At 37.4% G+C, this 14,724-nt stretch overlaps 1 long non-coding RNA gene across 1 annotated transcript in view; it reads left to right on the forward strand.

Moving 5' to 3' along the window:
- The window catches only part of LOC134550598 (uncharacterized), a 38,226-nt gene extending 23,892 nt beyond the window's left edge, over positions 1-14,334 (forward strand). Inside the window, exons 2-3 of the long non-coding RNA XR_010080368.1 lie at positions 7,917-7,987; positions 12,868-14,334. This is a non-coding gene — a long non-coding RNA (uncharacterized LOC134550598). The remainder of the gene's footprint in view (positions 1-7,916; positions 7,988-12,867) is intronic.
- The last annotated feature ends 390 nt before the right edge of the window (positions 14,335-14,724 follow it).

Here is a 14,724-nt window from a genome sequence, read left to right on the forward strand (position 1 = left end):
TTTTCTCCTTCCCTGCTACTTCATGTACACCTATCTCATACATGATTTTCTGGTTAATTAGTAGCATCCAATTTAATAAATTTATTCCTAATATTTGGTATCAGATCTGGAATTTTCTGTCTCCCTCCTTTTGAAATTCAGCTAAAGAGATGATAGAGCCCTTCAGATGTGGACGTTGACTTCCAAGACAAGTTCCATACCCTTTTTCTGACCTGTCCTTACTTAATTTTAGGAATGTACCTATGTGTCCTTTAATAACTTTCCCTTCATGTATAATCAGCCTAATTTTCTCTTTCTCTGCTTTTCAGTTTTATGACTAAAAGACATTCTTTTAATTTTCTTTGAATATTGAATATATTGACTGTATTCTTACATCTCCTGACCAGAAAAATATTCGTTTCTTGGCTGACTGTTGGGGTTTTTTTTGTCATTTCCTTATCTTCAGTAATGTTTTTGAGATTTTTCTTACAAAATTCTGCCTTAGTATATAAATTCCAGATAAGATTGGCCCCTCTGACTTAGTGACACTCCTACCTTCCTGAAGATAGAGATGAGCTGTTTTGCCTTGCTGATTTCACTAGTCCCCTCACTTCCTTCACGTTTGTCCTTCTAAGCCTGGAGATGTCACTATTATGAGTATTGCAACCCTTGCAGTAATAATAATGTAAACATTCCTGGCAGCTTTGATTTAGGTTACTCTTGCACCGCTCTAACTGCAGCAGTTAGTTCTGCTTAGACAAACTTAACTCAATATCTTTGGTTTTGCAGCCTGCCCTGAGCTCCAGGGTGCTTTATTTCAGCCTCTGCTAATGCCCCAGTTTATTACAATTTACTGAGTTACAACCCATGCTTCTTGTTTGTTCTTCCATTCCATTTAAATGGCATCAGCTTCAGACCATTCAATTCACAGGTTCCTGCAACCAAATTCTTTTCTGAATGTCTTCACTAATAACAAAACCAAGCTTAAAACAGAATTCTGTCCAGTTGCTTTAACAGTTATTTGGTTAAAATATCAATTGGTTATTGTACTGGGGAATAGCAGGCTTCTGAATTATCAGTGGAATTTCTCTCAGTCTTTTTGCTTGAAAGGCTAATGTCACTTACAATTTGTCTCCTTCCAAAGCCACAAATTTCTCTTTATGTACACAGAATTTCCTCTAAATAATCTTGGTCAGCGGAAAAGTGGTTTTGACTAGATCTCATTTTGTCACTTGTTCCTTAGCAGTATTCTCTGTGTTGGCTGCTGTTTTTTCTGTCATCTGAATAATTGGATAGGTTTGCTCTTAAATATTTTCATTTCTCTTGTGGTGGAAGTTACATCACTTGTTCCAGATCCAAAAGAAAACAATAGATGGCAATTTCTTTGATGGACTTTCTGCTGCAGTTTGAAATCCTACCATTATCTTTGTGTAATATCAACCCTGACCCTAATGAGAAAATTTCCTTTTGTATCCTCCTAACAAGTTTTGCAACACTTCTCTGTGTATCTGGCAGAGATGCTGGCTGTAGCAGCATCTGCAGGCAAGTGAGGAGTTGTTGTTATTCAGTTCTAGTAGAGAGGCATTTCAAGGATGTTCTCTTAAGTATTGCTGAGTTGAAGTGTAGCAAAGAAAGTCAGGGAGAATTCTCTCAAGGTCACAGAATAAACCACATTCTTGTTCTTATGCACTATTTCTCTACTGACACCTCTTCAATGAAAATCTGATTAAAAAATTAAATATCTTGAGCAAGTCATGCTTTATTTATGGAATTTGGGTTGCTATTTATTTATTTATTTTGTATTCTCAAAATTTCTGCTGAAAGGGTGCAAAATTGGTGCCTGGAAGCAAAACTGGAGAAAATTCAAAGAACAAACATAGACATTCTCCTTTACAGAGACTAAATATTCCACAGTTTGTCACTCCATTCAGGATATTTTTGGCCTAAATTCACAGACAGTTTGTGGTTAACTTTTAGAAAAGATAGTGGATCTCCAGTCACTCTGTTTAAACGAGCTTCCTGATATTAAAAGGTAACTGAGTATGTTAACTGTACAACACAAGGATTTGTGTTCATACTAGTTTTATTTCAATTTCTGTGAGAATTTTAGTTCTTTTTATTACTCTTTCTGAAAGAAGCTAAAACTTACAGATCAAGATTAACCCTAATGCATTTTCATTTTAAATTAAGGTTTGATTACAAATTCCAATGGAAAAATATCCATTCAGAAAATCTAAATCTCTATAAAACTGTCTATTTTTGAGCAGTGCTCTTCAAAGTTAATACAAGCTATTTACGCGCATGCTTGGGCATTACCTGCATATCCAGATTTTTTATTCCTTTTTCCACTTCATGTGTATACAGGGAAAGGCAAAGGAAATGAGAAGGAGCAACGGGAGACAGAAAGTTGAGAAATCTCTGCTTTGATTGCTGATAAAATATTTTCTACAGAAGTCTCTAGTGTTCATTGAGTTTGCAGAGAGGTTTAACCACCACCATCAATAAAATATTTCAATGGTTTATGATCTCAAAGAGTGAGATCCTTTCAAATTTGTTGCCTCATTCTGTTACAAAATCTGCAGCTGGCTCTTCAGTGTGCTTTGCCTGACACATTATGTTAATCAGCTCCCTTATTCTTGCTGGGCACCAACCACTCCTTCAAAAATCCCACCTAATTGAGTGTGCTATTTTGGGGTGTTTTGTCTTGCAGCTGGGGAGCCACATTTTTTGCCAGTAATTTGTAGTCTCTGCTTATAAATGAAACAACTTTGTAGCTTCCTCAAGCTGAGTGTTTGGAAGCTATTTGTCAAAGCATTTTTTGTAGTTCAAGGCAGAAGCCTCCACTGCGGAAGTAATGAAAAACATTTGACAACTAGTGGAATTTGTTGATACTGTTTTTTTTGGGTTTTAATCACAGAGGTGGTCTCCTGCTGGGAGTTTCCCCTGTTATATAAATCTTCTGTAGAGAAGACATTTCATGTCTCTCTCCCATAAGACATTTTGGATTCTCCAGATTCTTCCTGAAAAGTATTTTTCTTCTAGTGTGGCTTGTTTTTTAAATTTGTTTTTATTATTTTCCTATGGAAACCATACATATTCAACAATACTTTAAAAAGTTTTAAATATTCTCTCTTGGTTTTTTTTTTCTTCAAGGCTGTAATTTTTTTTTTAATTTTTTTTTTTTTTTAATTTAACAATCTCTGTGTCATCAAGGTTTAGTTCATAGATTTCCCTGCACTTTCATCTTTATAAGGACAGTCTTCTGATTCCTAGTGGTTCACAGTGCTGGAGAGATTGCAAAAATATTGACGTGCTCTTTTCTCTCTCTGAAGAACTGCCCGAGACAGATTTTTCTCAAGCCTGTTTAATTTCCAATTTAATCAAGTCACTAGGCTGCATCAGTAATTCTTCCTCAGTTAAGATTGTTTAAAGCAAATACTATATTTTCCTATTGAAGTTTCTCCCTATTTCCCTCTAGAGAGGCACTGCTACTAGAGACTGCAGGGCTGGCTGCACAGTATTGTGAGGTATCAATTTTTCCCTCACCAGCCATGAATAACCCCATTCACAGCCTTCAATCTGATTATGAGTTTTCAGATGAAGTTTGGCTGAGGGTGGTGGAACTGCACAAAACGTGGATATTGGTGCACAGACACTGATGACAGTGGAGAGTGTAGTCTTGCTCTCTGAGGAACGACCCTTTCAAGTCTTTTGCTGGTGCTCTCTGCCGCTTTGGCAGATGGGCACAGGGTGGGCAGCATTTTCCTGCTTGAGGGATGGGGTCAGAACCCCAGGGGTATCATCTCCATTGCAGGAGAAGTCCGTGTAAGAGCCCTGCCACAAAGTGCCAAAGGCAGGAGGCAGGATGCAAAAGCCAACACCGTAATTGCCAAAGGTAGCAGGATGGGATTTGGTGCGAATTGACCGGTTAGGAATTCAGTAGGCTGTTATCTGGAGTGGTAGAGTTCTAACCAGGGGCAGTAAACTCCAACGATTTTCTCTTTAATGCTCCTAATGTGTTCCATGTATCTCATCAAAATGTAAAATTTTCAGGGGAAACTGACCTCTTCCCACTCAGAGAGCATGGTGCTTGCCAGAGTGCTGGGGCCACAGAAGGCAGGCAGTTACCTTCTGGGTTGCCTTCTATTTAGATGTGTGTTTACCTCCTACTAATAAATAATGGTCTAAGAAGTTACACTTGTGGTATTTATCACCTCTTCTGTAGAACAGAATCTTTTCTATTAAAAAGTGACTGTGGAGCATTTCCAAAGGCTCTTGACTTTGGTGAAAAGACCCTTTACCCAGGAGACAGCCTAATCTTTTAAACTTCCCTCCCATGAGCCTGCTTTTTAGATAATCCATCTTTGCCTGCTAGCATACTACTCCTGATAATGAGCCTGTCGTGACATCAGGTTAAAATGTATCACTAAAATGAATTTCTGTGAAATATATTGTTCAGAGGATAATGAGAATAAAGTCCTATTTTAAAGATGATCAGGCGGTGCAAGACAAGAATCTAATTCTTTTAATGAAAACCTACAGACTTTTATTTCAAAACCAAGTATATTTCATTAAAGCTGTGATAAAAGCCTGCAAAGTAGAGCTAAAATATTGCAGCTGGGATTTCTTCAAAGTAAGAGAAGGCTTCTTATATTGTTTCAGTATGACATAATGTGCATGTGATGGATTAACTCTATTTCCAGACACATTTGCACCTGAAGTTTTGACTTCCTACCTTCCGGTTCATGTAATTAAAGAAATATGGAGCCAGACCCAAGAAAGGACTTCTAGGCACTTTTGGTGGAATTTAGATGCCTATATCCAACATTTTAGTGCTTAAAACTTTTGCCTAATTTGCCAGCTGATCTTGAAAATACTAGAATTATTATCTTTTGATTTAAAGCTTTCCAGGCTGCTTTGTTTGTTTGTTTTTGGTTTTGTTTGTTTGTTTGTTTGTTTGGGGGTTTTTGGTGGGTTTTTTTGTTTGTTTGTTTTGTTTTTTGGTTTTTTTTGGGGTTTTTTTGGTACAAGCACCAAATTGTCTCTGTTCTGGGATCAGATGTAATCAAAATCACAAACTGGAGAGTAGACACTTTCCTTCTCAAGGGCTTGAGGCTGTAGGTATTTCTGGAATGCATTTAATACTACTGACCCCTCTAAAAATAAATTTGTGGTAGCCACTGTCTTCTTGTAAGGCATAAGAAGAATCACATGCCATTTCTTCTAGCCTGGGGCACTGAGGTGCCCTAGAGAACCTGGGTTGGTTCCTTCCTTTTGTAACCATGTGAGGAAATTGGATAGTGTTCTCAATGTATGGCATATTCTGAATGAGGAGAACCAAAGAGGAACAGAAAAGGGATTAATATTTCACTGAGTTAAGGAGGAAGAATACTGAAGGTGGTAGAACTTTGTGACTAGTAAGTTAGGTAAACCTCACAGATGCTAGGGAGGTAAAATTCTGCTTCCAAATATATTTTTTGATGTTCAGTGTAAAGCACTATTTTATATTATCCAGTACTCTTTTTTTCCAAATAAACTGATTCAAGGCAAAATGATTTTTAAATTGGTATTATTGTATAATGATGCTGTCTTCTGATAGACTGTTGTTCTTTTGTTTTTTTGTTTTTAAAATAATTTAATGGCAAAGGGTGCAATAAAAATACAAACCAATCTAGGAAGGGTAAAATGAGTCCAGAATGATGTGGTGTATTTCTTATTTCTCACATGTTTGTAACTCACAGCTTGCAGCAGTATTTTGCCAGCCAAACTCTTTAGGAAAAGTAATGGTACTAGAAATATGATGATCTCATCTGTATGTCATGGAAATAGTTTGTGATTCAGGTGATAGCTGAAACCCACTGTCCTTACTATGAATAAGCAGTTCAAACGCATTGAACTTCTAGGGATATAATTTTTTAGGCCATAGAGTGTGATTTCTTATTGTTTAAAATATCAAAATATAAGATTCTCATGTAAGAGGAATCATCCTAAGAAGTGTCACTGGCAGCCTGGCTGTGTGTGTGTCATTAGAAGCTCTGGGTGGATGCTCAGAGTCAGCCATCACACGATGTCACTCAAAAAGATGGGTTGGTGACAGTTCCATACATGATTATGGTGATATTCCTATCAACTAGAACAGTGAAACCAACTCATGAGACATGGAGGAGGTCACTGCAGGGGGAGATGTTACAATTGGGAAGCAAGATTACATTATGTGGCTTTGCTTCACCAGAAGTGCAGATGCTGTGGCGATGATGAGGACTTGGATGTTGGATGGCAAAGCAGACTGCTGAGAGACATCTAAGGGACAGAATCACAGTGCCACAGGAGAATACTCTGAAACACTTGTTGGGTTCTCTGTGAAAACAGCACAACAGTGCAAAGAGAATTTAATTAAATTTAGGAAAGGGGTTGGGAACAAAACAAATGTATCACAAAATATGTGATATTCCCACATCTTGATTATTGCTGTAAGTTTGGTGATTTCATATCTAAATGAATACAGATGAATTAGAAAAGAAGCACTGAACAGGACTATAGACCCATATATTTTGCATACCTTCTGAGTGAGGCTAGAGTAGGACAACTTCTGGGAGATGATAGATGACCACAATTTTATAAATTATATGGGAAAAGAAAATGAGAAAGACTCAGTGAATATGTGTATTAGTATACAGGGGATCCTGATGAAGTAAGGTTTTAAAACAAACCAGAGGAATTTGTGCAATTGTGCAAGTTCAGCTGTAGAACTGAAGATGGTGTCTAATCCTAAAAAAAATTGAAATAATCTATGAAAAATAAGGAATCTTCTTAACATGATTATGTAAATCCAACATCTACATTAGGAACTCCTTTTACTCCTGACCTAGGTAAAGTTCGTTCAACTTGACTTCACTCTGACCTGATATGGATTTTTCTGATGGAGAGAAGGCTGATAACATGAAAACTCTGGTTGCTGGAAGAACCATGCAAACAATGTTTATGATCATAAAATACTGCTCGAAATATCTTAGAGAAAATTGTGAAAATTAAAATAGAGACCATTTACAGTTCTTCTCACCAGGCCAACTGAAACGTGTGAAAAGTTTTTAAAGTCCTAAATCTAAAAAAAGCAGAACTTGCCATTTCCAGAGATGCTATCTGTAGCTGGTTTAAAGTTACTTATGATTGCAAAGCCTGCTACAATACTTCAGGAGTGCTGTGACACAGCCTGCAAAGTAGTTGTGAGCATTTTGTAGAAAAAGAGTAACAAAGTTGTGTGGAACTTCCTTGCTGTTCCCCAGTGAGAATTTTGATAACATATTTTCTACCCAACTGGAAAGCTTTTTGTACAGAATTGAGAAGAAATGTTGATTTGCAGAAATAAATTAGTATTTATTTATATATTTACAGTATTTTTTAATAAGTACTGCAAAACACAGAAACCATTGGAAATACCACTCCCAGTGCTATAATGTGTCTGCTTCCCCCGAATACAAGCATTTTTGTACAGGTCTAATCAGGATTAGACCATCCTCTGAGGCTATGACTTTAATGATTGGTTTGTGAAAGGATATTAAAAATCATTGAAAATACTACGGAGTTCATTGCCTGATCTGCCAGTAGGCAGGATCTGAACAAAAGCATTATTTCCCCATGTGAATCATGAGTACTATTGATTGTCTTTCTGGTAAATGTGTTGAGCTATAGAGAGAATATTATAACTTGTCCCTGTAAGTCATATTCTGAGTGAATGAGCTTTTAGAAGTGGAAGTTCTGGTGATTTATATTTACGGCAGCCGAGTTTGAATTTCAGGAGGATGCTTGGTAAAATTGAATGAGGACAGAGTCTGGATGGCTTAGCTCGTGCTCAAGGAGCTTGTGCACAGGATGTAAAACAATTATTTTCATGGTTACTGGTAATAATGAATACAGCTTCTCTTTCTCTCTTTCTGTAGATCCTTGAAGGTGAAAACATGCAACTTGCCTCACGTGCTGTTTGAGAAGAAATAAATACGTATATTTACTGGTAAGAAATGTATATTTGTACTGCTAAGAAATTTTCTCTTGTTTCAGGCAAGCCCAATGCTGCAACCTGCTAAGCAGTCTTGATATACATTTAAAGTGTATGCTTATTATTTTTTATTAGTCAGTTGGCATATTTGAGTTCCTTAAAATCTTTTGAGCTTTGGTAATCCCAAAGGGGTGCCAGTGCACAAGATCTACCTTGTCTTTCATGGAATTTCAGCAATACAGGAATAATTGGAAGACATTCTGAATCACTGACCTGCTAAATAGTATCTGTCCAGGTTCCACTGCACCCAACAGGAACTCACCAGTTGACTTTAGTGAAATGGGAAATTATTTCAGATGAAACACTGATCATATAACTGTAGAATTCACCTTAATGACTTTGTCTTAGCTTCAGAATTGTTTATTTGGAATGACCACTGCACAAATCCATCACCATGCCCAGCTGGGTATTTTTCACTTACATCTATGTATATAATAATACAATGTAGAAAACCAGCAGAATGCTGTCCTGGGGAGCATTCAAGGTCAGCTTGGATGGGTTCTGAGCAACCTGACCTATCTGAAGACCTGTCTGCTCTTTACAGAGGGGTGGGACTTGATGACCTTTGAAGGTCTCTTCCAACCCAAACCATTCCATGATTCTAATGAAGCTGTGTCATTGCTATCTCAATGATCAGGAAAAGCCCAATTGTGTGTTTTGTAAGCGTAAGAAAGTGGACTAATATACCTGATAGGACACAGCCAATATTTTGGGTTAACCTGACCCCTCTCTCTTCCTCTACAGACACTTTCTTAGGAACAGAGAAGGATGATAAGGATGCTAATTTTTAAAATATCAATGTTGAATTATTCATTGTATCTTAATAGAGAATAATCATATGAAACAGGTGTTTTTCCTCTGGCTTGTTGAATTTCAGTATCACTAGCCTCCAGTTATTGGCCTCAGGGAAAGAAGCAGTAGAACAAATCAGCCTTATTTTAAAATAATTACTGCAATCCTACAGTGCCTGTCAGCTGTTATTTTCCTGTTTCATGTCAATGTACAGTACATGTGCAAATAGGACTCTGAAACTGGGAGGAAAAAATGCAACCTATTAAATAAAATTGAGAAAATAACTGGTGGATTTAGTAAATATGATTTTAGTAGAAGTGAAGGGCCCTTTCTGTATGTTGTATTAAAATCCTTTTGAGCAAAGCAATAATAAATTGCTAGCATGATGATAAAATGAGTAAGGATTATTATAATTTTGCTCCAAAGAATTGCTATGATATAAAAATGCATTTGGGGGCTCCTTTTGTGCCTTTTACGTCAGCATTTAAACTAGATTAATTTAATTTAAACAGGATTAAGTAAAATTTCAAAAGGGATAGAAAGTATGTTTCACTAGTCTGTTTCTTTTACATTTCAAAAATACAATGGCTGTTAATAAGATATTAGTGAGAACTGCATACCTATTTAATTTGTCTGGTGCAGCAAGGCCTTTTGATGGATCCTGGGTATTTAGGAAGGGAAAATCCAGCTCATTCCCTCCTCCCACACATCTGCATTTAAAACACTGCAGAAAGTCTACAGGTCAAGGAAGAGCTTGGAAATAAAAAAAATCTCTAAAGCTGGGCCTCTCTAAAATCTACAGAAAACTCATGCACTGGATGGGCATTTTGGAAGAAGATGTAGTGATGGTAGTGTAGCAGGCTGTGCTGGTTTGAAAGCAAAACCAGTGAGACTCCAAGTCAGAAATACAGTTTAATAGAGAGAGAACAAACAACAAGAAAGATAAAAATAAAATAAAAATAAAATAAGACAAATGCAATAGTAAAAAGGACTACTGAAAGAGTCAGAATGCAGACCTGACACCCTGTTGGTCAGGGTGTTGGAAGCAGCCTGAAGTAAGTCCTCCCAGAGTGACAGATGTGGCTCCATTCAAGTAGAGATAATCCTCAAGAAAGGGCCCAGTCATCCTCTGGGAATCCAGTGGAAACAGGCTCCCTTGGTGTTTGGGATTGCTGGTTTTATACCTGTGGAAAGGCTTTGGCTCCTCCCACTGGGTGGAGCATCTCCCAGTGGAATGAGGTGATGTTATCAGTCATGTGAGAGGCCTTAAATGGCCCATTCACAGGGGATGTCCCTCGGAGGAGGATGGTGGAGGAAGAGATAAGAAGGCACTGCCTTATCTGGTGTTATCAGGTGTCCCATTAACAGAAGGCATCCCCCCTCTTCCCCCCTAGAGTTACAAGAGATAAGGAACAATATCTCCCAACCGACTTGAACAGATGAAAAGAGAATATGCATTTTTGGTTACATTTTTCTTTCCACCCAGGACACATGCATATGCGTGTGCACCTCTTCACCTGCTGGTTCCTGTTAGAGCCCTTCTCCCACACCCTGCTCAGGCTCCCGCTCGGAATGGCCTCTGCCTGGTGCCCCCTCAGGAAGGTGCTCCTTCCTGTGACAGGACACTGACTCCACACTCTGCTGGCAGCAGCTGTGGGTGCACTTGGTAGGGACAGGTTTTGGTGTCAAGGAGTGACCCTCCTGAAAGTCCTGGAGGCTGAACCTCTGACAGCCTTTGAACAACACTGGACCTCTCTCTGCATGGAGTTAGCTCAGGGTGGTCTTTTCAGAGGTGATAAATTGCTCAGAGAAGGTTTAAGATACACACAACTGGAAAGTTGCTGTATTTCTCATAATTTTTTCAGTCTCTCCCAGGCTAACATATTAGCAGGACTGGGAGATGGGGACTTCTGATGAGCTGCAATGCACTGCAGCAGGATGCTGCTCAAGCATGCAGCCTTCATGGAGCTGGTGCAGTGTGAGATGGAGTTCTTCCTAGTAGCAGGCTCAGAATATGAAAAATTTATTTCACTGTACTCAGATCTACCTATTGGAACGTAGAGACAAATGAAGAAGTAGTTCAAGTTTAAATTGGAAGTTATTAAAGTTATGTAAATGGGTGGACTGCTAAGAGGAGTTTCTCACCCATAAAAATAATATAAATATTTTTTATGCTTTATTCTTGTAAGTTGATAATTTTTTAATAACCCATACCTCAGTGCTAGAAATCCAAGTGCTAGAAAGCCTTCTGCTTCTGAATGAGGCAGGGAAGATTTTGTTTCTACTTTAACAATTAAAGAGGCTCTCAGAGCACAGATGTAATTTATATAGACATAAAGTTTGGTAATTTTTATATAGAAAATTTCTTTTGTATTTTTTTTACAATGAAAGCATTCCTGTTAGGTTTTTACACAGAGACCATTAAAATAAGAAAAAATGTAGTCCTGTCTGCATTTATTCAGAAATAATAAAAATTATGCATTTAAAATGTTAATGAAAGCTGGTGAGTAATTAAATTTAATAATTTTAATACATTTTTTCTTCAAATTCTTCACTAGCCTGTATTAGTGAAATACATAGATAATGAAAATTAGAAAATGGACTTCACTAGTCAGTTAAAGATTAAACAGGGGACACTTCATGGTTTTCCTTTCTATTCTAATTTCTATCTTGTGTCTCTGTCTCAGAGGGAGGCAGAAAGTCAAGGAGTTGCTGCATTAACAAAAAGACACTTCTATAGGTGCATTCTCATTTCTCCCTCTTAGTTTCAAGGCAAACATTTCTCTCCCTTCTCTTCAGCCAGCAAGGAGACACATTGCTGATTCTTGAGCCAGGGGAACCCTCCATGCCCTTCCGTGAAGTTACTGTGAACTTACCTTGACCTGAGCAGTCACAAAAATCAGAATCCAGCTCTACATCTCTGACAAGAGATGAACAGCTGAGCAAGAGTAGGCATGGAGCTTAGACTCTCCTTTTCTTCCTATTTTCCTCTGTTGGCATCTTCACAACTCCTTCTGAAACCTGGAGACGCAGGAGGTGGGAATCCTGCTTTTACTGAGGATTCAACAGGGGAAAATAACTATTTTGCAACAAGTTTGAGAGACATGCATCTTAGATTTTGATGTCTTATTTCTTCTGAGTTATATTAATAAAGGCCCCTTTCCTATTAGAGAAGATATGGAGCAAGATTATCTAAGAATTCCATTCTTATCAATCAAAATAGATTTGAGTTATTTTAATACTATTTTTTTTAACTGCAGGTAAGTATGAAATGTTTCTTACCTTTTAAGTATTTTTTCATTTGTCATTTATTGTTCTAGTGATGAATGGTTAGAAGTTACTTAGAGAAAATATCAGGCTAAGTGAAGTTAGCAATGGTGAATCTTTCAGTTGTAGATCAAGATTTGTTGTAACTAACCTGCATTTTCTTTACACGCTCTAAAAGACTTACATCAATTCCAGAATCCCTTCATCTCAGAATGCACACATGTACAGACTGATATATCTTCTTTGGAGGGCTTTACCTCTTTTAGAAATGGTACAGTTGTGGTCCTTTTGGAAATCTGGACCCAAGTGGGATGCTTAAAAATGCTCAACAGATGTAGATAGTTAAAAGCTCAGTAACAGGTGCCTTCATGCATCTTCAGTTATGTTTAAACATTTTTAAACATCAGAGAACTGAAAATTCAGCTGAGTCAATTTTCAGATGTTCTCATAAAGTTTTACTCTGTAGCCACTTTTTCCATGATTTTGATGTGTTACTTCTAAAAGCTAGGAACTAATTTAAAGAACACATAGATACATAAATCAATCTAAACTCAGAATGTAAGTCTTATGTCCCACAGACACTGGTTCTTATATCATCTGTACATGGGCTTTATTCTCATCTTTTACAAAGTGCAGTAGAAGGAACAAACACACAAAATGTATAGTTATTGAGACAGTTATCCAGACAATCCTCTGCTTTTTTTGCTTTTTTTTCTATTTTCTTCTTTCCTTCTTTTCTTATTTCCTTCTTTTTTTCTATTTGATGTTTGAAGCAGTTGGTGGCACCTCAATTGTGTGCATCACTAGAGAGGAAGATGGGAAGATGCTTGGGAGTGTACCTGTCATCACTGTCACCTGCCTTAATTAACAGCATGCTAAGAGCTACAAGACCCCTGAGAAGCTTGATTGCACCACACATTGAGGAAAGGACAGCTAAAAATTTTTCTTTTTAATAAAAAATACTACTAATGGGTCAACCAAAGAAATAACTTTAGATCTGGTCCTCAGTTCAGCAGGTTGAATAAACATCCTGCATAATTGGTGAAGGTGATTTGCCAAAACAGCCATTATAAGAGAAATAAAATAAAATAAAATAAAATAAAATAAAATAAAATAAAATAAAATAAAATAAAATAAAATAAAATTAAATTAAATTAAATTAAATTAAATTAAATTAATTTTTAAAAAATCAAGTATATTACTTATAAGAATAAATTGAAAATATATGATTTGATTTGATCAAGCTCAGTGTTTCTGGTTCATTGTGATTATAGGGTCTGATTTTCCAGCTTTATACTCTTGATTTATGACAAAGGATGAGGGATACCATTGATTTCAGAGTTCCTGTTTTAATGCTATGGTAAATTATGGGTTGCATCTCATTACATTTCTGATTCCCAAAATTAAAAGTGTGTTTGAGAAGCAGAGTAGGGGAGAGTGCAAAGGAGACAGAAGTATGCTGAACTGCCCAGCTGTCTCTAGCAGGAGCTCTGTCTAATGCTGGGAAGCAATGCACTATACCAGTGTTCCTACTTTTCTTTTTCATTTGTGGATGTTTGCCAGAGATTACTATCACACCACTTCTCAACAGAGCTGGAGGTCTAGTTTATCAAAGTGTCAGTACAAAGACTAACACGAGGGAAAATTTACTGCAATATGGCTGGAATATCAGCTCTGGTCTGACAGTTACAACAGAGAGTCAAATCCATCTCTGTAGCTAAAAGGTTTTCTAAAATTTATTGGGCAGGAAGGGACAGATTTTACAGGTACTTAAGCCTTAAATAGTTTACTGTGGAGTGTACTATTATAGTTTTAAAGCATTTGCATGTCTGGTACTGTTTTTTTACTGGGAAGTAGGCACACAGGCATTTTGTAAAACCATAGTGGTTTTTGTTTCCTGTGTTGCTGCACACCTAACAAATATACACAGAAAATGTACAAAATATACGATTTCTCAGTGGTGAAGTTTTCACAGGACAGGAGGTGCCACACCTCTCAGGAGGCTCCAAAATTTGTCCTTAGAGCCTATACTCACAGTCACAAGGGAAGTTCCATCTGGGCTTACTATAGTCCTCCACCCCTGTTCTCTTTTTCAGTGGTTCTAATCATCAAGGTATTATTCACAAATATTATAGATTTTTAAATTACGATGCATATAGCAAATCTGAGTGTGCATAGTCACTCTTTTTAGAAATGGAGCTCATTTAACAATATAGTCTGCACCAATATATTGGGTATTCCTACCCCAATCTTAATTATATTTGAGCCTTAAAAAGCTCTCAGATTATTTGCAACCTTTTATATGTTTATTGTATTCATGAAGACAAAAGTGCAAAGCTCATGGCTCAAACAGAGCAGGGGACAAAAGGGAGGCAGTAAGATGAGGGCTGGAAATATCAAAGAGCTGACATTCATCACTGTATCAATGGTGGCACATGGCTGTATGGACACCTGCAGTGCACTCTGGCAGCCTAACCCCAAACCAGGACAGCACAAGGCTGTCACAGGAAGAGTCTGCAATGCTTTCTTACAGAACCCAGGTCTCGTTATGCAGTTCTGAATCACAGCATCATTTCCACTCACATCACCTGGCCTTGCAGAATAAAGCTGAAGAGTTTGGGATTGTAATTCCC

This window comes from Prinia subflava, chromosome 5, assembly GCF_021018805.1.
Source record: "Prinia subflava isolate CZ2003 ecotype Zambia chromosome 5, Cam_Psub_1.2, whole genome shotgun sequence".
Classification (NCBI taxonomy): Eukaryota; Metazoa; Chordata; class Aves; order Passeriformes; family Cisticolidae; genus Prinia; species Prinia subflava.